At 41.6% G+C, this 26221-nt stretch overlaps 1 long non-coding RNA gene across 1 annotated transcript in view; it reads right to left on the bottom strand.

Moving 5' to 3' along the window:
• The window catches only part of LOC103281113 (uncharacterized), a 57315-nt gene that overhangs the window by 9318 nt on the left and 21776 nt on the right, over positions 1 to 26221 (bottom strand). Inside the window, exon 2 of the long non-coding RNA XR_507578.3 lies at positions 1827 to 2031. This is a non-coding gene — a long non-coding RNA (uncharacterized LOC103281113). The remainder of the gene's footprint in view (positions 1 to 1826; positions 2032 to 26221) is intronic.

The raw sequence follows: 26221 nt of genomic DNA on the forward strand, positions 1-26221 counted from the left end.
TGGCCATGCCTCAATTCAAGAAGTGTATATTTTGGCAAAGCAATTCTTAAGGCCTCTATTCCCTTTGTTTCCAGGCCAGCCTGCCTGCAGGTCCCCTGTTTGTGTAAATGATTCTCAAAGAGTGCCAGAAGCCCTGTGTCACTGCATTAATATTATCATAATTTTTAAAAAGTTTCTCCTGTAGACCGCTGTGCTTGTGACATTTCCCTCAGACTTCAATAACTAACCTGTCACAGCCTACAAACGCCAACAATGCAGCGCCGTGTGGGGCTGACTTAATAAACCTCATTTACATTCATTTTAATTCACTCAGGCATTGAAAAACATTTCACAGGGGAAGAGAAGGGGATGAAAAAATAACTAGGAACCTCTCCAAGCTGACATGATGTTTTCTGATATGATATGAGCAGACTTAATAGCAGTGCGGATGCAAACATGTTTTTCACACAGTATTTGCAAATCCTTTTTATTTATTTGCAAATTGTTTCTTGTGCTGGTTGTGTAGCTGAAGTCCTGCCAGTGGGAAATCTCCTCCTATAGCACCACCAACTGGTTTATCATCTGAGCAGTGGGTGTGAGGGTAGCTGAGCGAAACCATAGGTTTAAATCACATTTGCTTGCCCCTAGGAACTGATTGTATTTTTGCACCCCTATTCTATTTTATATTCCTAGAAATTCTGTTGCAATGTGTTGTCGAAGGCTTTCATGGCCAGGATCACAGGGTTGTTGTATGTTTTCCAGGCTTTATGGCCATGTTCTAGAAGTATTCTCTCCTGACGTTTCGCCCACAGGCAGGAAGAAGCCAGGAGATAAAGCTATTCAATGCTAATTAAGGTGATTAACTACAACATTCACACAGGCCTCCAACTGATAGAGTTCTTCTCTCACTCTGGACTTTCCACAGATATATATAAAACTTCCTTGCTTAGTTTCTCCATACCTCACAACCTCTGAAGATGCCTGCCATAGATGTGGGCAAAACGTCAGGAGAGAACATGGCCATACAGCCCGGAAAACATACAACAACCCAATTCTGTTGCATTTTAACCATTTCAGTATGTCTGCAGTTTAGGGTGACATAGAGGCACAGGCATAAGATTAATGCATAGATGGAGAACGGGTTGTATTGCCATAACGTTTATGGGTTTTTATTGGTTCATAAAGTTTGGCAGAACATAGATCATATATTGAGATACTGTGAAACCTGATTGCCCACCAATAACTCCACCATGGGAAGAATATTGATGAGGTTAAAGACATCTCAGGTCAGTTTAAAGAGTAAATATTTCACAGTTCATAAGACCTAGGATAGTAGTCCCTGAGTCACCAAGGGATGAACCAACACCTCAAGATATCTTGAGGAAGGGGGTTCCCCTGCTCCGCTTTTACACCCCATAATATCACACTCCAAACCACCAAAACTGTAATGATACCTCCCTTCTTTTCCTTTCCTTTCTTTTCATTTCACGAATGAGAACAGATGTTCATCAATATGGTCTTGAAGAGTTTAAAGACCCAGAAGGTACCTCTATCATCATGGACCATTAAGACTGTTGTTTCTGAATTTTGGAGCTATTGGTAAATTGGGTGGTAGTGATGAAATTTGATAGTGGCAGTAAATCCAATGGAGCAAAGCTCCAGTGGGTTCTTGCATTCTCCTTGATCCAGATTCATCCCTTATTGGGTAGCCAGATGATCATGCCTTAAGTAGATCTCCTAATGGAGACTACTTGTTTTCCCCTTCAAGCCCAACTTCTGTATACAATTTCCTCTTTGTCTATGATACTTGAATCTGACATGTGTAATTGGATCCAAACAAAACTCACCTCATATAGACTTCTTACTCCTAGGTGTTGATGCCACATAGGATGCCTTGGACAAAAGGGCATCTCTCTTGAAATATCACAACGTGCCCGACAGTGAGTTTGGCCTCTTTCATCTCAATGGGGATTTTCATAAGTGTTCAGATATGGTATTATTTATTTGCCCAGAAATGTTCAGAAGGGATCATTCTGATTTCTTCTCTTCCAACTGGAAAAAGTGACAAAGCAAGAGAATGGGGGAAATTGAGTCATATTATTCCTCCTTAGGGAGTCTCACTTTGCTGCCTGTATTTGAAAGTGCTCATTTCCGACATTGCTCTCTGAGAGTTCTCATCGACCAATGACCCCAAATGTCTGTGCCAATCAATACCCCGGTATCTTATTGACAAATCTATTTACATCTTTCATTGGGCATGGGAGTCAGTGGCATGTAAGGCAACCACAATCTGCTAAGGGCTTCTCAAGAAACAGGGAAGATGTTGTCTGGCTATTGACACCCTAAATGGAGACAGTTTACTTAGCACTCCAGGAAGATACATTTGAGAAGATTTCACTTCTGTTAAAAAAAGACTCTACTTGAAGAAGAAATGTATTCCAAGAGAGAATCAATTGGTTGCAAAAAGATCAGCAACCAAGAAACATCTTCCACCTCAAAAAGCTGACCACTTCATTTCAGGGTGAGTTTTTTCATTAGCAAGAAGAAATACCACTCAAGTCCAATTCATCCATTATAAAGTAGAACAGCGAGTTGCTCTATAAAACTGAACACAGATCCATTTTAAAATATCTCAGAAGTGGTACTGAGGTTAAGATTTTCACATGTTTCTATGACAAAATTTCCAGAAATTCTTTTTTTAGACTGAATTGTCAGACAACATTTACATTTTACATCTTGAAAGTGAAACAGAAACAGCAATGTGATAAAGCCTGCTACATGAGAAGGAATCATATGGACTGCATGATATTGTTGGACTTCAACTCAGGGTCCATCTACACCAGGGGTCCTCAAACTTTTTAAGCCAAGGGCCGGTCCACAATCCTTCAGACTGTTGAGGGGCCGGATTATCATTTGAAAAAAAATACAAACAAATTCTGATGCACACTGCATATGTCTTATTTGTAGTGCAAAAACAACAACAACAACAAGAACAATGAAAGAACAATACAATATTTAAAAATAAAAACAATTTTAACCAACATACATTTATCGGGATTTCAATGGGAAGTATGGTCCTGCTTCTGGCCAATGAGATAGTCAAGTTAATTAGGGTTGTTGTTGTTGTTGTTGTTGTTGTTGTTGTGTGCTTTCAAGTCATTTCAGACTTTGAGTGAGCCTAAGTCTAAAATTTATTTATTATTTATTTACTGCATTTATTTACTACATTTGTATCACACCCTTCTCACCCCAAAGGGGACTCAGAGTGGCTTACAAATTATATGTACATACAATATATTATATTATTAGCATAGCACAATATTAGCATTATATATTACTATATTGAACTATACCACTATACTGTAATATTATTAGTAATATTATATGTAATATAGAATATATAATTAATATTATTATATGGTATTATTATTAGTGTTATATTGTATTACATTATAATATTATTATCAATATTATATGTATATACAATATATTATATCATAAAACTGAGGGCGGGGGCCAGGTAAATGACCTCGGAGGGCTGCATCCGGCCCCCGGGCCTTAGTTTGGGGACCGCTGATCTACACAATAGAATGACAGTAGTTTGTCACCACTTTAACTTCCAGGGTTCAAAGCTATGGAATAAATGGAGCTGTAGTTTTACAAGGTCTTCTATCTTCTCTGTAAAACAGTGCTAGAACCTCAACAAAATACCCCCACCCCAGGATCCCATGGCATTAAGTTTGTCACCACTTTAACTTCCAGGGTTCAAAGCTATGGAATAAATGGAGCTGTAGTTTTACAAGGTCTTCTATCTTCTCTGTAAAACAGTGCTAGAACCTCAACAAAATACCCCCACCCCAGGATCCCATGGCATTAAGCCATGGCAGTGGTGTCAATTCTACAGAGGAGATGCACTAGTTCTTCAAAGACAGTGGTTCTCAACCTGTGCATCCCTGGTATTTTGGCCTACAACTCCCAGAAATCCCAGCCAATTTACCAGCTGCTAGGATTTCTGGGAGTTGAAGGCCAAAACATCTGGGGACCCACAGGAGAACCACTGTTCTAAGAGACCAGAATTCAGGGCTGTCTGATTAAACTTATGGGTAGAAGACATTGAATCATGAATGTATGAAGCTTGTTTCTGTGGGAGATCGAAGTCATCTTTAGCTTATATGGGGTTAAAAGGATTTGTACAACTTTAAAAGGATGACAACCCAAACTTTATCAGTCGGAACAGCTAAAGTATACCTCCAGGATCAGTATTGATAGGCCTCTGAATATAAGCTGCTGGGGAAAATTAATGGGACCAGGTTAAACCCTGACTGTGAGCATCTCTTTAGGTGCTTTGAGTGGCAGAGTGTTCAGCTAGATAGGCTTTGGTTTGACTGAGCAAAGTTCTACTTAAGTTCTTAAAACACCTTCTCCTTACAGAAAATTATCCTGGGGTCTCCTCCATTAAATCCTGAAGATGATGCCATAATTCTGCACCCCATTGATAGGAAATGAGTGGGTACTTATCTTGGTTTTTAATTGTGTCAGAGGCAAATTGAGAGCATATTGCAAGTTGCTTCTGGCGTGAGAAAATTGGCTGTCTACAAAGACATTGTCCAGGGGATGCCCGGATTTGTTACCATCCTACTAGGAGGCTTCTCTAATGTCCCCACTTATCTGGTGGCCTTTCTGCTCTCCAACAACCAGACATGACCAAGTTTGGGTTTTGTAACTGATAAAACATGGGTTTGAGGGGAGCATATCATTTTGTGGGATGATTGGTAGTGAATTCCACAATGTGCTTCAATGATATTGGTCTGACATATGTCATTATATTTGAGAACAGGATGACACAATATATCCAAACTATCATAAGCGTACACCCACTTCCGTGTAGTATTCATTTTCTTAATTTCTTTATTTTTTAATTAAATATAAATGCAATTCCCTATTACATTATCTACAATAATGTACTAATGATACACATGATTATTTTCACTTTGTGGATATTAACAACAACCCTAAAAATTCCCCCATTTAATGTATCAGACCCATGGCATATGGACAGAAAAATCAAGTCCTGTAATTGTATTCGGATATCACTTTCTGCCCCATTGGACTCTGGTTTAAAACTCACACCTAGTGACTTCGATATTTGAAATCCAGGAGATCCTCAGCTGTGCAAACACAGCAGCCTCTGGTTATATTGGTGGCCTTGCAAACTATTTATGGGAAGCTATTCAGGCAGAAAGGCTGAAGTAGAGATCATTGCACTGTGTCAAATTAAGGAGTGCTTAATGCTGCCTAATCTCCTGGTAATTACTGCTGTGGCATTGGATGGTATTCTTGCTGGGTAAGAAAGCCGATGGACATCTAATGCATTGCAGACGCTGTGCTATACAAGGGCTCATGCTCAGCTGAATACTGGAAGGGGCTTCCTATGTTTTATCATTCAGAGTCTTTCTCCTGAATGGATGCTTTGTAACTTGAGATACTTCTCAAACATTTCTCCTAATTTCTGCCTGAATTATTTGGCATTGACCTAAACAATGCAACTTAGAATACAAGGATTATGTTTTTCCTCCATGGCAGGGGGTTGGACTGAATGACCCATGTGGTCTCTTTCAACTATGATTCTATAAAGAAAGAGTGTAATCAGGCACTATTAAATGGTCATTAATGTACATCAGTGGTTCCTAAACTTATTTGGCCTACCACCCCTTTTCCAGAAAAAGTATTATTCAGCTCCCCCTGGAAAGGGGTGTGTGGCTTAGAGGGGTGGGCATGGCTCCTGCTCAAGAGGGCGGGGCTGAGCCTCTCCCCTAGTCCAAGATGCAGGACTGGGAGGGGGAGAGGGAGGTGGGCAGAGCCACAAATGGGCGTTCAGGACTGGGATGGGTGTGATGACCGTCACCCCGGCTTTCAAATTGATTTGAAAACGCAGCGGAGAGTTCCGTGGATCGCTCACCAAAGGAACGGAACGGGACCGCAGCAGACTATTATTAAAAGATCTTTTTTCTTCACTTTCCCCTTCCCTGAACTATGTAACAAATCCCCCAATAAAAGTAGCATTTATTTTAACAATAACACTCTCTATCTGGTTATTTTGTATCTTTCTCTGACTCCTTCCTTTGCATGCAATTTCTCTCTCTCTCTCATCCCTTTAACTCCGGCTGAGGTTTCTCCGCCATAGATTAATATGGCGGACGATACAAATCGGCTCATATCTCTATCAAAATTACTCCTAGAACGCTCCTTTTTTAGTCCTAACCCTTTCTAAGGCTCCTGACTCGAAGACAACCAGCGGAACCGGAATCGGTCCAGTTTTCGGCACCTCAACAGCTGATTGTCAAACGGGACCGACCGCTTCCTTCCAGCCTTATCCCGGACTTTCCTCTCCCCGCGACTCGCGGAATGGTTTTAAGAGATCCCTAGCCCCTTTCTGTGAACTGGGGATGGGGGGATCGCTCTCTCGCTGGGGAAACATAGTTCTCCAAGAACCCTTACCCTCTCTACAGCTGCCAGGGGGTGCCCGGACGGGTGCCCCCCACGTTTCATTCATACTTTCATAATTTTATGAAGGAGAAGAACACTCTTCCCCAGACCTACCCCTGGACTTATGAAATCCTATACTTCCAAAGACTGCAACCCACATGTGCCTCTTCCCCATGCCATCTCTACGAATTCCTCCCATCACAGATGAACTCTTCTTCCTCATGTATCCATGAATTTGCATATTCTATGTACCTGGGCACCCTCATGACCCACTGTTGTATGAAATCATGCTGCTTGAACTCCACTCCTATGACTTTCCATATTGGGTTCCCCAGATGTTGTAAACCTCATTCTTATCAAATGTTTTCAATTGTTTATATCATCCATGGTTCCCCTTTGTGCAATGTAACCCCCCCTTCTATGGATTCTCCCTTTCCTCCTTGAAATCTACCTATCTGCCTATATGTATTTATACTCTTTGGGATCCCCGGAAAATATGTATTTTTCCCAGCAGGGTTTATGTTCCAACTTTATTTTAATTTTCATTCTATCCCATATAATTGTCAAATCATGAAATCAAATGGGAAATATTATGACCCCAACGTGAACTCTAGCCCTATGACCCAGACCTCCCTTCCCAAAAACAAAAGGATAATCTGCCACAGTTTAATCCAATCTCATTCCGATCGCATGGACAATATAGGGCTTGAGTCACCAAATTCCTAAAGGTGATTCGCCCCCAAGGCAAACATTGTCATATCCCAGGCCAGGACGCCTCAGGAAGGCACCCCTGTGGAGCCCGTCAATGACGGCTCATCACCACCCTTCTTTACTTCCCGTCTGACACCCCAAAGACATATCTAAAATCTGTGAACGTGACAGGACCCCGGACATCCTTGATGGGTGCCATTAATTCCTTTAGAAATTGGCCGGGCCAGGATTAATCTGATATTTCCTGTCCGGTCACTTCATTGTTTTAATAGCTCCCGCCTCCTCCTCTCTGATTGGCCCGAGTGGGGACAAAAAAGCGGCTCCCCATTGGGCCAGCAAGGCAAGGCGGGAAACGAAAGCCCGCCTCGTTCAACCTCCCAGCCTATCCGCGATCGGATGGGCGGGGAAGCGGGGCGGGAAATTCAAAGGGCTGTCAGACCGAAACATTGTATAAATATGGCTTTATTTGAAACATATGTTACGCTAGTAGATTGAATGATCGCTATTAGCGTCCTTTTCAGCTGAATTGCTCAATAAAGACTCCTTGGCGGATTTTCCTTCAACTTTGGCGAACCTTCTTCATTTCAGGCTTCAGGTTGTATTGCGGCTTATATTCTCCTTTTGGCTTCGCCAAGGTCCGTTCCCTCTGGACCGGGTCGGGTCTCTCCTTAAGGGCCCGATCCCCTAAAACGCGGTCGACAACAGGTGGAGTTACAAGCTCTGAGGCAGGGCTGAGCTTCTATCCCAGGACACAGGGGGTGGAGCTAGAGGGTGGGGGCCTCTTCCCAAGTGCCTGATGGGGCTGAACCTCTATATCCCGCCCCCGTGTTTTAACAAGCGCCTCAGGGGAGGTATACAGAGGCTCAGCCCTGTCTCACGCTCTTGGGAAGAGGCCCCACCCCACCCCTTAGTCCTAAAAGGCCTCTCAGGAGAGGTATAGAGGCTCAGCCCTGTCTCGGGCTCTTGGAAGGAGGCTCCACTCCCTTCCCTAGCTCTGCCCTCTGTGTCCTAACAGGCACCTCAGGAGAGGTATAGATAGATTCTCAGCCTTGTCTCAGGCTCTTGGAAAGAAGCCACACCCACTCCTCTAGCTCCATCCTAACAGGCACCTCAGGGACTCAGCCCTGTCTCCGGCACTTGGGAAGAGGCCCCGCCCCTCCCCTGGCCCCTCCCCGTCTCCTAATTGCTGCAGCGCCCACCAGGGGGCAGTAGCGCCCACTTTGGGAATCACTGATGTACATCCTGATCTATATGCAATAATATTTTTTTCGTGTCAGGAGCAACTTGAGAAACCGCAAATCACTTCTGGTGTGAGAGAATTTGTCGTCTGCAAGGACACTGCCCAGGGGACACCCAGATGTTTTGATGTTTTTACCATCCTTGCGGGAGGCTTCTCTCATGTCCCCGCATGGAGCTGGAGCTGATAGAGGGAGCTCATCCGGGCTCTCCCCGGGTTGGATTCGAACCTGGCAGCCTTCAGGTCAGCAAACCAACCTTCAAGTCACAAGGCTTTAACCCACTAGGCTACCTGGGGCTCCATATGCAATAGTCCTCTATGAACTAAGAACTGTGCCTGAAAGTTCAGGAAGCAGTACATGGGGTGAAGAACTTCATTCCAATTCTCATGTTACTGTGGGAAGTGTTAGGTCAGGTCATCTCAGGACTCAGAAGGATCAAATTCTTCAAGCATTGGTGCTTTTAAACCTGTAAAGCTTCTTGTTTCCTCACCCCTGAAGCCCAGGATCAAGGAAGAACTCATTTCCTTAGTCAATAGGAGAGAGAGGGAGGGAGGGAGGGGGGCAGGAAGGGGACGGTGAAAGGAAGAGGGATGAACTGGTCTATTCCAGTTACGGAGCTCTGCGAGGGAGAGGTTCATCATTAACTGTCAAACAGTGGTTTTAATCAGCCCAGCTCCTCTGTGGAAGATAGATTTAATATCAAGGCCCATTTTCAGAGCTATTAGTTTAATTATGACAGGTGTCTGCAAACTGGATGGCTCCGTGTTCCTTCTCTGAAGGACAGTCTTTAATTCCGTGGACCCAGAGGGGCCACGGGGGTACTTTACAAAAATGAGATGCCATTAAAATCTAAGTGTTTCTCATGCTCTCTCTCCCTCCCTCTCTCATCTTCTCTACTCGCTTAAAGCGCCAGAGAGTAGGAGCTGATCAGAAAATTGTCCTTGAAGTGGAAGGCAAATAATTTGCCTGGACAATCAGAACCATTTTGAAATCTGTGTATGCAATTGGCGTGTCATGATCAGGTCAGGCAAAGAGCTTACACACCATCTTTTAACCTTGCTATCAACCCAATTTTGCATAACTTCTTCATATTTAATAATTAATTTAAGAGCCAGAGTTCTGCACTGTGGAGACAGAGCATTGGCTTTTCCCCAGAGTTATGTAGGAAATGCAGAATACATGTCTTATTAATGATTCATAATACTAAACAATAAAATGTACATTTGAGTGAATGTACATTTGAGGAGCCCCCGGTGGAGCAGCGTGTTAAAGTGCTGAGCTTTAACACACTGTTGAACTTGCAGACCGAAAGGTTGCAGGTTTACATCTGGGGAGCGAGTGCCCGCTGTTTACTCAAGCTTCTGCCAACCTTGCAGTTTGAAAATATGCAAATGTGAGTAAATCAATAGGTACCGCTCCGGTGGGAAGGTAACGGCACTCCATGCAGTTATGCCGGCCACATGACCTTGGAGTGTCTACGGAGAACGCCAGCTCTTCGGCTTAGAAATGGAGGTGAGCACCAACCCCCAGAGTCGGGCACGACTGGACTTAAAGTCAGGGGAAACCTTTACCCTTTACCTACCTGAGTGAATGTGTATCTGTGCAAATGTATTATGTGCAGTGTGCAGATACACACAAGAATGCACATCCATGTGCAATGTGCAGCTATGCACAAAAATGCTGCACACAGAGTAAACATGGTTGCTTGCTGTGAATTAGATAGAAACATTGAGGCAATTCTCTAGGGACTCATAGGTTACAGGACAACAAAAGAAAACTTTATTTTATTAACATACATGAAAACACACTTTTATAGTTCAACTTTTCATGCTAAAACAGTTCAGTTTTGAACTATTCAGTTTTGAGGTAGCACGTCTGATTTATGAAATACAACCATTCCTCGGGTTCTAGTTTGATGCCCCTGGGATGCCTCAGGCATTTTTCAGACTGCACACAATATAGGATGCCCAAAGACAGAAGTCCATAAGAGTGCCCTGTTATCTGTTTAAAAGACAAATAGCTCTACCTAGAGGCCTTCAGAACTGGAAGTTTATCCTTTTGAGTCATAAAAAGAATGAATGGAGGAGTTTGGAAGGATTGTGGTTTGGAAAAACAACTCTAGATGCCATATGATTCACAGTCTTGCTAGAAGACCTCTTGATCCACGAAGTAATGCCCACATTTCTTTAACACAGAGGCTTATTAACCTCTAGGCGCATTTGCTAAGTTTTCAACAAAAAGATATCTGGCAAGATCAGAGCTCAATGCAATTATTTCCTGAGAAGAAAAACAATCCAAACTAGAGGAAGAATAAACAAAAACATTTCTAGAGAGAAATCACTCTCACCAGCTTCTCCTTGTATTATCCCACTCTGCTGAATGTGGGCTAACAAACTCAAAACCAAAAAGGCATGTGCAATCTTAGAAGAAAACTGTTAACGTCTGTGGTGTAATTCCAAGAAAGACGGGGAAAAAATTGCTTGGGGTTTTAAAAACAGCTGATTGACAGCGTACATTTTGAAACGCACAATAAGATGCATGACAGCCAAAGTGTAAACAGCAATAGCTGCTTTTAAGGGACCACTAACATGACCCCACGGGAAATCTTGTCAGCTTTTACTCAGTTAGCAAGAGTCGTTTGTGCCAAGAAGCTCTTTGCCTTGCTTTTCTTAGTTGCTTTCTCAGAATTAAGAACAGTTGTAGATCTGCTTCAGGCAACTTTCCTTTTTTCCATGATGAAAATAGCTTTGCACAGGAACAAGATGACACTTCATTTACCCCAGGGCTGATCTTTAGGCAATTCTTTAAAAAATTAGGGAAAAAAGGAATCCAGGTGGGGAAAGCACAAAATTGAAAGAAAAAAATGAAGAAAAAAAGAGTTTGCCCCCATAGATCATGTGGACTGCTTGCAGCATGTACATGGGGGCTGTCAAACAATTATACCATCTACGAATCTCACTGACCTTTCTAAGTTAAGACAAGTCTCTAATGAAGGAGTTTCTTATCTGGTGCCATTTAAAATGGAGGGTGAGCAACTGAATTGCATCAGAGGGCAATCTTGTTCCTAAGACCCTTTACAGACTGCCTATACAGACTGCCAAAATAATAATAATAATAATAATAATAATAATAATAATAATAATAATAATAATAATATCAATAATAATAATAATCATCATCATAATCACCATCATCATAATCTCCCACTGGAAGAGAGCAGATTCTTGGTGTTGAAATTACAGAGCCCTCTTGGTGACTACTGGGTTTTATTTCAGGAACTGTGAGCCGCCCCGAGTCCCTCTGGGGAGATGGTGGCGGGGTACAAAAATAAAATTATTATTATTATTATTATTATTATTGTTATTATTATTTAGCTCTGTGATAAGGAAAGTTGGAGAACACTCCAGAGTTTGCCCCAAACACTGGAGCAGCTAGTGGCAGGCTGTGGCGCAGGCTGCAATAAATCACTCTGACGAAGAGGTCATGAGTTTGAGGTCAGCCCATGTCGGAGTGAGCACCCGACAATTAATTTTTTAAAAAAATAGCCCCTGCTCGTTGTTGACCTAAGCAACCCAAAAGATAGCTGCATCTATCAAGTAGGAAATTTAGGTACCACTTATATGTGGGGAGGCTAATTTACGACACCATAAAAATTACCCAGACACCGTTGGAATGAGGAAGTTGCTGTCGCAGTGGATGATGAAGCAGCTGCTCCCCCTGTGGCTGGAATCAAGCATACCCTCAGAAGGCTGGAAGCTGGAGAAGGTTTAAATGGCCTCTGTATCTGTCTCTGTCTCTGTTCTATGTTATATGACATTGAATGTTTGCCTTATATGTGTACAATGTGATCTGCCCTGAGTCCCCTTCGGGGTGAGAAGGGCAGAATATAAATACTGTAAGTAAATAAATAAATAAATAAATAAATTTGTTATCTGGTGCCATTGAAAATGGAGGGTGAGCAACTGAACTGCATCAGAGGGCAATCTTGTTCCTAAGACCCTTTACAGACTGCCTGTACAGACTGCCAAAATAATAATTGCATGGAAAGTTCCTTGACAAAATTGAAGGAAAAGCTGATAAGGAGAAGACCTGGCTCTGGTTCACGAATGGGACCCTGAAGAAGGAGACAGAAGGCCTGATCCTTGCAGCCCAGGAGCAAGCCATCAGAACAAATGCAATTAAGGCCAAGATCGAAAAATCAGCTGAAGACCCAAAATGCAGACTCTACAAGGAAACCCACGAAACCATTGATCATATCCTCAGCTGCTGTAAGAAAATTGCACAGACAGACTACAAACAGAGGCACAACTATGTGGCCCAAATGATTCATTAGAACTTATGCCTCAAGTACCACTTGCCAGCAGCAAAGAACTGGTGGGTATCACAAACCTGCAAAAGTATTGGAAAATGAGCACTCAAAGATACTGTGGGACTTCTGAATCCAGACTGACAAAGTTCTGGAACACAACACACCAGACATCACAGTTGTGGAAAAGAAAAAGGTTTGGATCATTGATGTTGCCATCCCAGGTGACAGTCGCATTGACGAAAAACAACAGGAAAAACTCAGCCGCTATCAGGACCTCAAGATTGAACTTCAAAGAGTCTGGCAGAAACCAGTGCAGGTGGTCCCAGTGGTGATCGGTGCATTGGATGCCGTGCCAAAAGATCTCAGCTGGCATTTGGAAAAAATAGACATTGACAAAATCACGATCTGCCAACTGCAAAAGGCCACCCTACTGGGATCTGCACGCATCATCCAAAAATACATCACACAGTCCTAGACACTTGGGAAGTGTTCAACTTGTGATTTTGTGATACGAAATCCAGGATATCTATCTTGTTTGCTGTGTCATAATAAAATAATAATAATATCAATAATAATAATAATCACTATCATCATAATCTCCCATAAAAAGACTGGAAGAGAGCAGATTCTTGGTGTTGAAATTACAGAGCCCTCTTGGTGGCTCTGTGGTTTTGTTTCAGGAATTTGTTTAGCTCTGTGCTAAGGAAAGTTGGAGAAGTCTCCAGAGTTTGCCCCAAACACTGGAGCAGCTAGACAGTTTGGGTGCTGTGTGGATAATACAACCAGATCTGATGGGAACTCGCCTGTTTTTCACACAGGGTGCAGCCACCATCCTCTTTACCTGCACTCATCAATGTAGAGGATAAGGACTGTGTCATGGTTCCTGCCAATGCAGATGACCATAAATCTCCAGTAAAGCTCCTGGCCATCATGGGTGCCCTGTGCCCAATATCGACCTGTATGACCAGGGAAGTTTAGTGATACTGGAACTCTGCAGCTGTTTCACAGTGGTGATGGCAACAAGAACAGTAAGGTGACGCCCAGCAGAGCCAAACTGGTCTTGGCCCAACTGGACTGTCTGGACCACAGATTGGGGGCAGAGTATGTGACCACCTCCAGGACATTCCTGCTCTGGACTGGCCACAGGTTATGTGGCCGATAGTCATGTTTGTTAATAGTACACTTACCCGTATATACTCGAGTATAAGCCGACCCGAATATAAGCCAAGGCACCTAATTTCACCACAAAAAACTGGGAAAACATTGACTCCTGTATAAGCCGAGATACCAATAAAATTACATTAATTGAGGCATCAGTAGTTTAAATGTTTTTGAATCTTTACATCAAACAGTAATTTAAGATATGACTGTTCAACTCTGATTAAATCATTATTTTCATCTTCTTCAATATAAATGTGCTTATGTATCTTTTTAATAATAATAGTGAAATAATAAATGTAATAATAATAATAAATGCCTGTAAAATAATAAATGTAATAATAAATAGAAGAAAATAATAAATGTAATAATAATAATAAAAATAGAGTAAAATAAATGTAAAAGTAACAATAATAGAGTAAAATAATAAATGTAATTATAATAATAAATAGAGTAAACTAATAAATGTAACAATACCAATAATAATAGAGAAAAATAATAAATATACCATATATACTTGAGTATAAGCCAACCTGAATATAAGCCCACCAGGACCCTCACCGAGTATAAGCCGAGGAGGGTTTTTTTCAATCCTAAAAAAGGGCTGAAAAACAAGGCTTATACTCGAGTATATACAGTAGTTATGCATTTGTAACAAAGTAGTTGTAGAGTGATTTACCGTCAGTTTACTCAATACTTTCAGCTTTATTTAATGTAAAAGTTATGGCACTTAAATGTTTATCAGCAGGAGTCATGCAGTTACACTATATATAAGGTGGGAGGAAAGCGTTTTCAGGAGCTCAGACTCAGATATAGAGTTGAATTATTGATAATTTAGGCACTTGATTATCCCTTGAAGCCACAAACATTTTCACACCTGTAGGAAAGGAAACATTTAGGCCCAAAGTATACATGAAGCTGCTCAGTTGCCATCTCCTCTACAGCTCCGAACAAGCCATTTACTGAAGGGAAACCTGTTGCACATATTTAAAAATAAATATATAAAAAATTCAGCCATACTGTCAGCATAAAAATGTTTGGCTCTCTCATCTCTGTTTCTGCAAGCAATGAAAGATCTATAATTCTCACACTTAATGTAATTCCAAGGCATCGAGAGTGATTTACCGTCAGTTTACTCAATACTTTCAGCTTTATTTAATGTAACAGTTATGGCACATAAAAAGTTTATTGAAAATCCTTTGGGAGTGTGATTGAGTAAGAAGCAGTCATTGCTAATACCATTACAAATGCTGAGGAGAAGGGTCTTGCCATGTTCTTGCAGTGACCTTTATGGCTTCTGATCCAAGGCTCACAGTTAGAGATATTTCTTGATTCCTCAACTCTCCTATGGCCCTTCATTGCTGCTTGGCATTTCTGATTAACATTACCTTTTAGGTTTTACATGCAACCACATTTTTATAATATAGCCTTGAAGTTGCTCTTATTGTTAGGAGCCTTTAAACTTTTTCATCTAGGACAGCAGATCGTGTTCCCCAGACATGCTTTGTTTCCAAACTCACACAGATCTTGATTTACAAAGCAGATATTTTCTGACATCGGCACTTCATGAGTTGTAAGCAAGGGCTATGAATTTCAGTCACCGGAATTGTGCAAGATTTATTTAAACAAGCAAATGAAGCCGGAGACAACAAATGTCCCAAAATATATCTACATAGGTATTTGCCATTTTCTGTCCCAACCAATGTAGCTTAACTGGACAAAAGGTCTCCTGTGCTGTTATTATGAAATCCAAAATCCACAAAAGGGTGATGTCTCTATTGGCCAATCAGAAATAAATCATGAAATCTCTTTTTCCCAATGACTTCATCAAGTTAAAAAAAATAAAGTAAAAATGCAGAACAATTATCTGGGAGAAGAAAACTAATAATGGCTAAGTGGTAGGCCTAGATTTTGTATTAAAAGTTGTTTTTGTTGTAGTCCAGTCATTCCTGCCACTGCTCTCTACTGAGCATGGAACTGTTGTCTGTTGTATCTGTTAATGCCATAATTGGTTCCCAACACAACCAGCAAGGAAGGAGCAAACCACACCTACTGAAACTACTGAAATCACAATTCAGAGTATTCTTCCATGGATTTGCCCTGTCAGTACCAAATAAACCAGACTCCAATTGTATTTGATTTTTTTTCATGTCAGGAGCAACCTGAGTTGCTTCTGGAGTGAGAGAATTGGCCGTCTGCAAGGACGTTGCCCAGGGGACGCCCGGATGTTTTGATGTTTTACCATCCTTGTGGGAGGCTTCTCTTATGTCCCCGCATGGAGCTGGAGCTGATAGAGGGAGCTCATCCGCGCTCTCCCTGGGTGGGATTTGAACCTGGCAGCCTTTGGGTCAGCAACCCAACCTTCAAGTCACAAGACTTTTATCCCCTAGGCCACTGGAGGCTCCTATTGTATTTGGGCACCTATATTGTGTGCAGTCTGAACAATGCCTGAGGCATCCCAGGGGCATCAAACTAGAACCCCAGGGATGGTTGTATTTCATAAACTAGACGTGCTACCTCAAAACTGAATTTTTTTTAAATTTTTTGCCAGGAAGAAAAGAAAAAGTATAGTCATTCTGGTTTGTGTGCCCTAAAGTATTTGGATTCAGACATGGGATGAAACACTTTTTTGTACTGATTTGAATTTGGGTAAGGGACATTGTATTTGATAGCCACACATGTCCCTTGCCCAAATTCAAATCAGTACAAAAAAGTGTTTCATCCCATGTCTGAATCTGAATACTTTAGGGCACACAAACCAGAATGACTATACTTTTTCTTTTCTTCCTGGCAAATAAAAACCTACCAACCAACAGCCTTTATTGTTTATCTGTCAATTTTACCACTCACCTTAGAGCCGCAGTGACCGTTGTGCCAGCTGAACTGCTGACCTGAAGGTTGGGTTGCTGACATGAAGATTGCTAGTTCGAATCTGCAAGACAGGGTGAGCTCTCGTCTGTCAGCTCTAGCTTGTGTGGACATGAGAGACACCTCCCAGCTAACACATACTGGAGTCCCCAGCGCAATTTCTCTGTAGACAGCAAATTCACTCAATATGTTCTCAAGTCATTTCTGACATGATAAAAAAATCCACTCTCCTTGCACTATTGTTGGGTGCCTGACCTATCTCATCCCCTTTCCCCCTTTATAGCCCGGTGAGTGGGCATGAGTAGAAAAAGAAACTTTAGGTGTTTCTCAACAGACACACACATAAACACATGGGTTGCAGGGCAGATGGAATGAAGAAAAAGCAGCATAAATGGTGGCGGCTGTGGGAGGAAGCGAGAAGGGCCTCTTGGCTGCTGGTGCTGCTCCCACAGCAATAATTTTAATGGCTCCAGTAAAGTCAGGCCAAAGCAAACTGCTGCAGCCTCTTCTAGCATGTGCTCTCTACTTCTTTAATAACTGTTGCTATTGTGACCACACTCTGATGTTGCTTGACCACATGTGCCCTGGTTTTCATCTGTAAAATGTTGAAGGCTAGGGTTCTAATATAAAGGTGGACAGGAGCAAAGCAACGTTCATGCATATAAGTATCTAACAAGCATATTATTGTTAAGAGAGGAATTCCTCCAAATGCCTGCTGGCATGGCAAATGCTCTGTTTCAGAGCCAATTCTTGGCAGGAGGTGGAGAGCGATGGTGTCTGTGGAGGGATGGCTGTATAGCTTATGGATTAACATACTCTTATTACATTACTCTTTAAGCTTCAAAGGTCTTCCAGGAAACCCAAGCTTACAATCTATTGAATGACATTTTAAGAACAAATAATACATTCATATATTAAATTTGAGAATAAACACATACATTATAGGAAGGGATTTTGTCTATGCCTGACCTTTCCATTGTATTCCCACTGCGGAGGGCTGGAAAGGAACCTCTTCCAAGAACCTTTCAAACTGGCTGTAGAGAGAAGGCTTTAGCTTGCTCAAACTGAAGCTGAAACCCTGCCTGGAAATAAGAGCTTAGCCATGATTATCCCTCTGACAGAAATCTACAGCTACACTAAATCTTGTTGCCTTAAATTAATCAATTAAGCATCAAACCACAGAATTGGAACAATTGGGGTCTGTATTGATAAGCTTCACTGGTTCCCCCTTTATTTTTCTGTTTTCCCCAATGTATCTAACTTCTCCCTTCTATTTAGAGTTGCAATATTTTCCCTCCATTGTTAAAAAATTTTCACCTCCACCTCAGACACAGATTTGTAGTTAAATTATGATTTGCAGACCTAGCCGCAAGACGTTGGTGCTATCAGAGGCAGCAACATTGAAAACATACACATAACATTTGGTTGGACAGAAAAAGGCACAACTTTAAGCTTATCACTGGATATTGTAGGTTTGGCATGCAACTGAAATTCAGTGAATGGATGACTCAACTGTTAGTTGATATGCCCTATTCTCTGACCCAAATGCCAGGGACTTATCACAGGATGGCAACTTAGGAAGCCAGTTACCTAGGTCTTCCCAAGAAAAACCTAGGGGTCTCCTGAGGATAGGCCAGTACATTGAGAAAAACATGATGACATCCTGATGCTCCACACTACCTCTCCTGGGTTGCTATTTGCAAGGCAAACCAGGTTATACTGGTTTAGCTCTGTGCTAAAGAAAGTCAAGGACTGCCCCAGAATTTGTGCAACACAATGTGGACACCATGGCTGGCTGATGACACCTTTCCTTTTTTCATGTATCAAACACTCCCGTCTTCTCCCTGGTCATGTGGGAATCTTCACTGATATTGGCACAAGGTTCCCCTGATGGCCAAGAGCCTGAGGCTGAATGGAAATAGCAACAGGGAAAATAAGGTGACAGTCCAGTGGGGTCACATCAGCTTCAACACAACTGGCCTGTCTAGACTTTACCCTGTTGTGGATCAGGCACAGAGTATGTGGCCACTTTTGGGACCAGTCTGGAGTATTACTGCTTCAGACCAGCCATGGATTAAACAGCCAATGTAGATAAACCCTTTGTTTTAATTTTTTGTCATTCATAGACTTAAATATTTAGATTCAGGATCAAGTCTGAACTTTACATTTTCTACATGGAGGGTACTGCAAACATCATTCATATGGCAGCCAATTCTCCCTACCCCAGCTGCAGTTTCTGGAACAATTCATGCCAATGTATCCCTGCCAATCTGATTAGAACAGAAAAAAGTGCACTTTCTTCAATATAGATCCCATCATCTGGCTGTTCTGTTATTTTGTTTCCAACACACCCTCAGTTGTCAAAGCACAGCAAATGAATGTGCAGAGTAAGTATCCATTTCTTTGGCTTACTACACAAAATGACCAATGCTCTGATGCTTATTGTTACTCTGGAAACCAATGAAAGCACTTTTACCAATGACACCGCCACTGCATGACACTAGACAATCTGTTAAAAAATGTAAATAAAAACACTTACTCCAGGAAAGACAGCCTGAATGTGTTGTTGTCGTTGGCTGGGTAGAGGAGGGAAATTGCAACAGTGCAGTTTATTGATCCCCAGTCAAGATTGATGGCACAATAAGAGCAAGAGGCAAAGAGTGATTTTGCTTTTGAAAATGTTGATGAATAAGCACTCGAGGACAACAAATAGCCAGACTCCTCAAATGATGGACGGCAACGGCTGAACAAGATGCATTTTTATAAATGGGAGAAAGCAGAGTTAGACTTATTAAAAAAAATGAATGACCACATGTGGCAGGAATATGCCACTGGGGAGAACCAAGCCATTGATTTATGTGCACTCCTGGCATTTGAAAATTCAATAACAACATTGACAAATGAGAGGCAAAGCCGGACACAGGAGGACAGCGAAACTAAGGAAAGAAAATGCCAAGGTCAGACAGAAGGAATGGGGTGAGGGGGCGGGAGAGGCACAAGATTATAAGAGAGTGAAGCTTGCCCCTATGAAGACATTCCCAAGCATCCTTGTGGCATCAGAACTTAACACAATATGCTCATTTCACTCTCTGTTAGATTTTTTAAAAAGAGGATACAGCTAGAATTATTTAGGCTTGGGTTGAAATCCTATTTCAGGCATGATGAACCTCACTGTATTCCTTTTGGCATGTCATATGAATGGCTCGACAGCAGTACGTGTGAAAAAGATCTTGGAGTCTTTGTGGGCAACAAGTTAAACATGAGCCAACAATGTGATGCAGCTGCTAAAAAAGCCAATGGGATTCTGGCCTGCATCAATAGGGGTATAGCATCTAGATCCAGGGAAGTCATGCTCCCCCTCTATTCTGCCTTGGTCAGACCACACCTGGAATACTGTGTACAATTCTGGGCACCACAGTTGAAGGGAGATGTTGACAAGCTGGAAAGCGTCCAGAAGAGGGCGACTAAAATGATCAAGGGTCTGGAGAACAAGCCCTATGAGGAGCGGCTTAAAGAACTGGGCATGTTTAGCTTGCAGAAGACAAGGCTGAGAGGAGACATGATAGTCATGTACAAATACGTGAAGGGAAGTCATAGGGAGGAGGAAGCAAGCTTGTTTTCTGCTGCTCTGCACACTAGGACACGGAACAATGGCTTCAAACTACAGGAAAGGAGATTCCACCTGAACATCAGGAAGAACTTCCTCACTGAGAGAGAGAGCTGTTTGGCGGTGGAACTCTCTGCCCTGGACTGTGGTGGAGGCTCCTTCTTTGGAGGCTTTTAAGCAGAGTCTGGATGGCCATCTGTCAGGGGTGCTTTGAATGCGATTTCTTGCTTCTTGGCAGGGGGTTGGACTGGATGGCCCATGAGGTCTCTTCCAACTCTACTATTCTATGATTCTAGGGTTGATCTGAAGATGAAAAGGGCAGTGAGCTGGGGATACAGGAAGAACATCTGACTATATCCTTATATCTTCTGTAGGTTCTCCACAGGTCCTAAACAATGATTTTGTCATTTCACATTTGTTTATAAGGACATAGCTGGATGCATGTCAACTGGTCATGTTTTTCATTACATGGGCACATATGGAAGAACTCACAACTAACAGGAATCCTGTGGGAGGGGAGAAAGGGGACATTGCATAGCTCCACTTAGCCAGAACATCACCTTCCATCTCATGATGCAGAATCTTAGCCTATATATGGATTTTTTTGTGTTCTGAATCTATAACTGTGTCGGAACACTTGAAAATGTTGAAAGCTGGTGGACAGATAAGTTCTGATCTGTGTATTAGCCTGTAAGGTGATGGTCAAATGAATTTGTATTGGAATACACAAAGATCCAGTTTTCCACCTGTGTGTAGTATGAGACTGCCATTCTGTTTGGTTGTTGAAAGGTAGGTCAACATTGTGATGCCTCATGGGCCTTGTAGTCCTGGCAGAAGGCCTTGTAGTCCTTCATCGTGGCAGATGAAGATGAAACATGGGGTTTTCGCCTGTTCAACAAGAGCCGGAGTCCTTTCACCTGCCGGATGTTGATGTTTGTCCTCAAGACTTCAGTAAACCAGACCTTGGGCATTCCTCGCCTCCGTTTCCCAGGAAAGAATCTTACTTGAGAGACAGAGGAGTCAGAGAAGCAAATCGGAGGAGTTTACGGATCGCAGCCAAACAATAGGCTGGTTAGGCCTGCTTCCCTTGGGAAATTCTAAGGAGTCTTGCATCTGGACAGAGTTGGGTTTCGCTTCTCGTTCTCTAGGGAAAGAGATTGTTGGCGGGAAAACGAGACCCAATATAGGTGTTTGACGCGGGAGATTCTTTGCGGAGTCAACAGATCAGCTTCAGGAGTGAGATCGTGTGTGGACTTCGTAACCCCAGTTCCTTGCTTCCCGGATCAAGCTTTCAAGTCTTTGTCTCGCCTTGCTTTTAACCACAGACCTCGTTCCAGGATTTCACCGGTCGCCTTGTATTTTAGCCACGAACCTTGTTAAGAACCAAGTTAATTCCAGCCTTGTTCTAGCCTTGTTGTCAAGCTACCTTGGACTCTAAGACTCTGACATTTCCCCACACTTTTGCTTGGCAAAAGTGTGTGTTTCGGTATTGGATTGAGAACTTTGAACTCTAATATCAATTATTGGACAATACATTTTTGGACTATATTTGACCTCATTTGAAAGGTCTGCTTCTGAACTATATTCTTCACTTGTTTTTATTGCTTTTATATATTTCCTTAATAAAGATATTAGATAGAGATTGGCCTCCGTGTAAGGTTATTGGTGCCCAGCAGCCAGGGGTCTGACAAACAGGTAGATAAAGTCAATGTTTCAAGGAGTCTGAGGCTAAAGGCAGGATTTAAATCAGTGATTCCCAAAGTGGGCGCTACCGCCCCCTGGTGGGCGCTGCAGCAATCCAGGGGGGCGGTAATGGCGACAGGTAGAAACATTAATAGATATATCTTTCTGTTTAATTGCTATTAAATTTTAAAAAATTAATTTCCAAGGGGCGCTGAGTAATATTTTTTCTGGAAAGGGAGCGGTAGGCCAAATAAGTCTGGGAACCACTGATTTAGATCTATGCAATGCACACATTCAACCGCATGTGTGTTGCCCATCAAAGCCATCAACATTTACACCTCTTAAGCATCTGCTTGGAGTATTTGAAATTAAATGAGTTCACCATAATGACAGTCACTTGGGCCTATTAAAATTATACAAAGATGCTTCCAGTCAATATTCCTAATTTTTATCACCACATTGTTCACAAATGACTGAGTTTGGCTGTAAAATATATAGGGAATGGGGATGTCAAGCAAATGTGGTGACCATCTGTGCCTGCTGAGAGATATAATTTTATTTTGATATTTCATTCTATTGTTTGTGGCAGGAAAACCCCAATCTGTTATTTGCTGTCACAATTTGGTTTTGCAGGCAACAAAAAGATTGTATTGTCATGTTCTCTCCACCTAAAGCTTTAGCTTTCTCCTGCCATCTACATTCAGAATCTCAAGTTGTTTCTCTGACCCTTATGCTAAAAAGCCCAACATGGGGTTCCTTTATCGGTTCCATTTCTTTAAATGTTATTAATTGGGTAAAACTATGCTCAATAATTCTGACTTTCAGGGTCATTATTGTAAGTCATTGCTTCAGTTATTCCAGTATAAGCACAGTTTGAAATGTGATCTAGCTCATTAGTATAAATTGAAGAGTATCTCATCTGAGGATAAGGAGGAATGCAAGTGAGCCTGCACAGTATCATGTTGTTAATAAATATAGCATAGGTCTAGACTATCTATAAGATTATATTCCCCTATTCAAACCTGCTAGATTCTTTAAAATATTTGGGAGAACTTCCTGATGGTAAGAGCTGTTTGACAGTGGAATGCACTCCCTAGAGTGCTGTGGAGTCTCCTTCTTTGGCAGTTTTAAAAGAAAGGCTGAATGGTAGCCTATATTTCTGCCCAGTAGTACCAAAGGTATCTTTGGCGAGTCTCTTTTGAGTACTATCAGCCCTTGTGATGCAATGGGTGGCCATCACAGAAAAAGCTTTCTCTTAGTAGTCCATGTATATTCAGTGTCATCCCTCATCGGTAACATTTAGACATTAGACCAAAGCCTTCCTCTTACTTCAGGCATTCTGCCTTTGATGGATGTCAGATTTCATGCACTTGACAACTATATGTGGAGAATTTTTCCATTTACATATCTACGTGGGTTGAATGAAAAGTAATGCCTCCACCTTTGCTACTTGGGTTTGGATGGAAACATTTTAATAAATCAAACACAGAAATGATCCTTAGAATGTGCCCTTTAACTACCACTATTCATTTTCCCACATAATTACCAGACAATTGGATACATTTCTGCCAACAATGAACAAGTTTTCTGAAGCCGTCATGGAAGAAGTCGACACTCTGTTTCCGCAACCAGCGTCTCACAGTACCCATCGTGCACAGATCTTCCGATAGCCAAGCAAAGCAACAATGTGACCCACACATTCTTGTGAAATGTCGATTATGCTTGAAATTTTTCTCTGAGTGATACTACGGCCGTCCTGAATCAATCTGTCAACCTTTTGCTTGTGAAAACCGGTGGTTGCTGTCACAGGACGTCCAACTCTTTGTTTGTCATGCAAGCCAGATGTTCCCACCTTAACATCTTTAAACTTCCTCTCCCAATGACGCACAGTACTAACATCAACACAAACACCATAAACCTGTCACATACCAGTACTACCATGTGTTGAGGAGTTACGAAGGTGGAGGCATTACTTTTCATTCAACCCTTGTATATCAAAATAAAAATCCTCTAAAAATCTAACTAGTGGTTTATTCATTACATGCTATTACATTTGTCTGCACAGAAGCAGTTATTTTCATGAGTTCTTTATAGGTCTAGCTAGCAGCCCATAGATCACAGCCAGGACAATGTCTATGAACACTAAGATTCCAAAATTACATATTGCAAAAGTTACTGTTACAAAAATCCATGAATTTCTAGTTTAAATGTTAGATTGCTCATTGATAAGAGTCCATCTTTTAATGGATGAGGAAGACGTCTAGCACAATATTTCAACCATTGCTAATGTGTTTTCAGGAAAGTCAAGCTTCATGATATAATGCAGTTTCATAATGCAGTTTAACTGCATTGAACATAGTAATCTACACTGGAAATAAAGGTGGAGTCCCTCTACAAGTACTTGTATGTCATCTGGACTGCTAGTACTGGATTCAAGGCATGTCCTTCGTTCTTTACTGGTGTAGATTTGACCTTAGTCAACCAGACAAGTGTTTGTTATACAATGACAAATAAATTTAGTGAACAGATTAATGGACAATACATTCACTATCACTCCAGATACACAGACCAACAGTCATTGTGTTACTCACCATGTAGGTGAGTTAAATATGTTTGAAAAATCATGTACAATTTTATATGTGCTTATCTATTATCTTCCAATTCAAAAGACCTTTCTGATCATTGATATTCTATGTCTCCTCTCTTTCTGAGCCTACAAACTAGAGCAATGCCATTATGACATATTTATGTAGAATAATTTTCTCAGAAAAAGCATGGTCTTAAGTTTCAAAGACTCAAGTAAAGTGCACGGAAAAACTTCAAGATTCAGATGACTTTCCTTATACTTCCTGCTTGCTTTTAAACTCACATTCTCTAACCTTCCCCAGAAAAAGAAGTGTAGTAAACAGAAGGAGCGTAAATCTACAGAGGTTATTCTGGCACAATGATATATAAAGCACCAGGGAGGCCTGCTTTGATATGTAGCATGCTATCGTGCACTCTCTATTATGGGATGGACACTGCAGTGAGAAAGAAAGGGCAGCCAGGAACTAAATAAATTGAGTTATGAGGCCAGCTCGCTCTTTGTATGAGAACGAAATCTCATTTGAGGGGCTATAGATAAGTTTCGGAGAGGACACATTTATGGCCACCTTGTTATCTAAGCACAGAGGAGCTGCATGTCTAAATCTCCCAGGTTCTCAGAAGGGCACTGAGCCTCCAGGGCTTAAAATAGTGCAAGATGGGCTGCAACACTGAGCAGATCTTTCTTGTTCAAATTTAGAATAACTCTTAATTTTAGTATGCATATAAATGACCCTGGATCATTGCTGCAATAATCTAGTAAGTAATCCCAAGGTAATTTCTTCATTTCCTGCCTATACCTCTGGATATAAATGGTTTATTTTGTGGTGACATTATGTATTTGTTTTAGATTTTGTACTGGAGTTCCTAGAACTTCCTATGTGCCATCTATTCAAGTTTAATAAAAAATATGTTTTTTCTGATACCTATGTCTGGTAAATTGATGCAGCCATTTTACTTTTGGAGAGAATACCTTTGTAAAGAAAAAAAAATTAGAGTGATTTTCTAAATTTGTCTATGGGTGGGCACATCTTTGAAGTCAATTTCCAGAGACTTTCATTTCTTTCCTTTACCAAGTCTTTCTGTTCTAGTTCTGGGTGGATTTTGGTAAACAGAAAAATATGGACATCATGTATGATTTTACATATTTTTCAAATGGGTATATAAAGTAAGTTACAAATGTTTTTGTTCTTTTACTACCTCATCAGACGGGCTGATTTGCTCAATTTTTGGCACAGAGCCCTTCACACAACATATGGGCTCTGTGCCAAAAAGGGAGAGGGAACAATGCATGCCTCTACTGCAATAGATGCAGGTCCGCAGTCTGGGGGTGATCCTAGACCCATCGTTGAGCCTGGATCCCCAGGTCTCGGCGGTGGCTAGGGGAGTCTTCGCACAGCTAAAACTTGTGTGCTAGCTGTGCCCGTACTTTGAGAAGCTGGACTTGGCCATGGTGGTCCACGCTCTTGTTACATCCTGATTAGACTACTGCAACACACTCTGTTCGGAAGCTTCAATTAGTCCAATGGGAGGCAGCTAGGTTGTTAACTGGAGCAGCGTACATGGAGCACACTACTCCTATGTTACGTCAGCTCTACT

This window comes from Anolis carolinensis, unplaced genomic scaffold, assembly GCF_035594765.1.
Source record: "Anolis carolinensis isolate JA03-04 unplaced genomic scaffold, rAnoCar3.1.pri scaffold_8, whole genome shotgun sequence".
Taxonomy (NCBI): domain Eukaryota; kingdom Metazoa; phylum Chordata; class Lepidosauria; order Squamata; family Dactyloidae; genus Anolis; species Anolis carolinensis.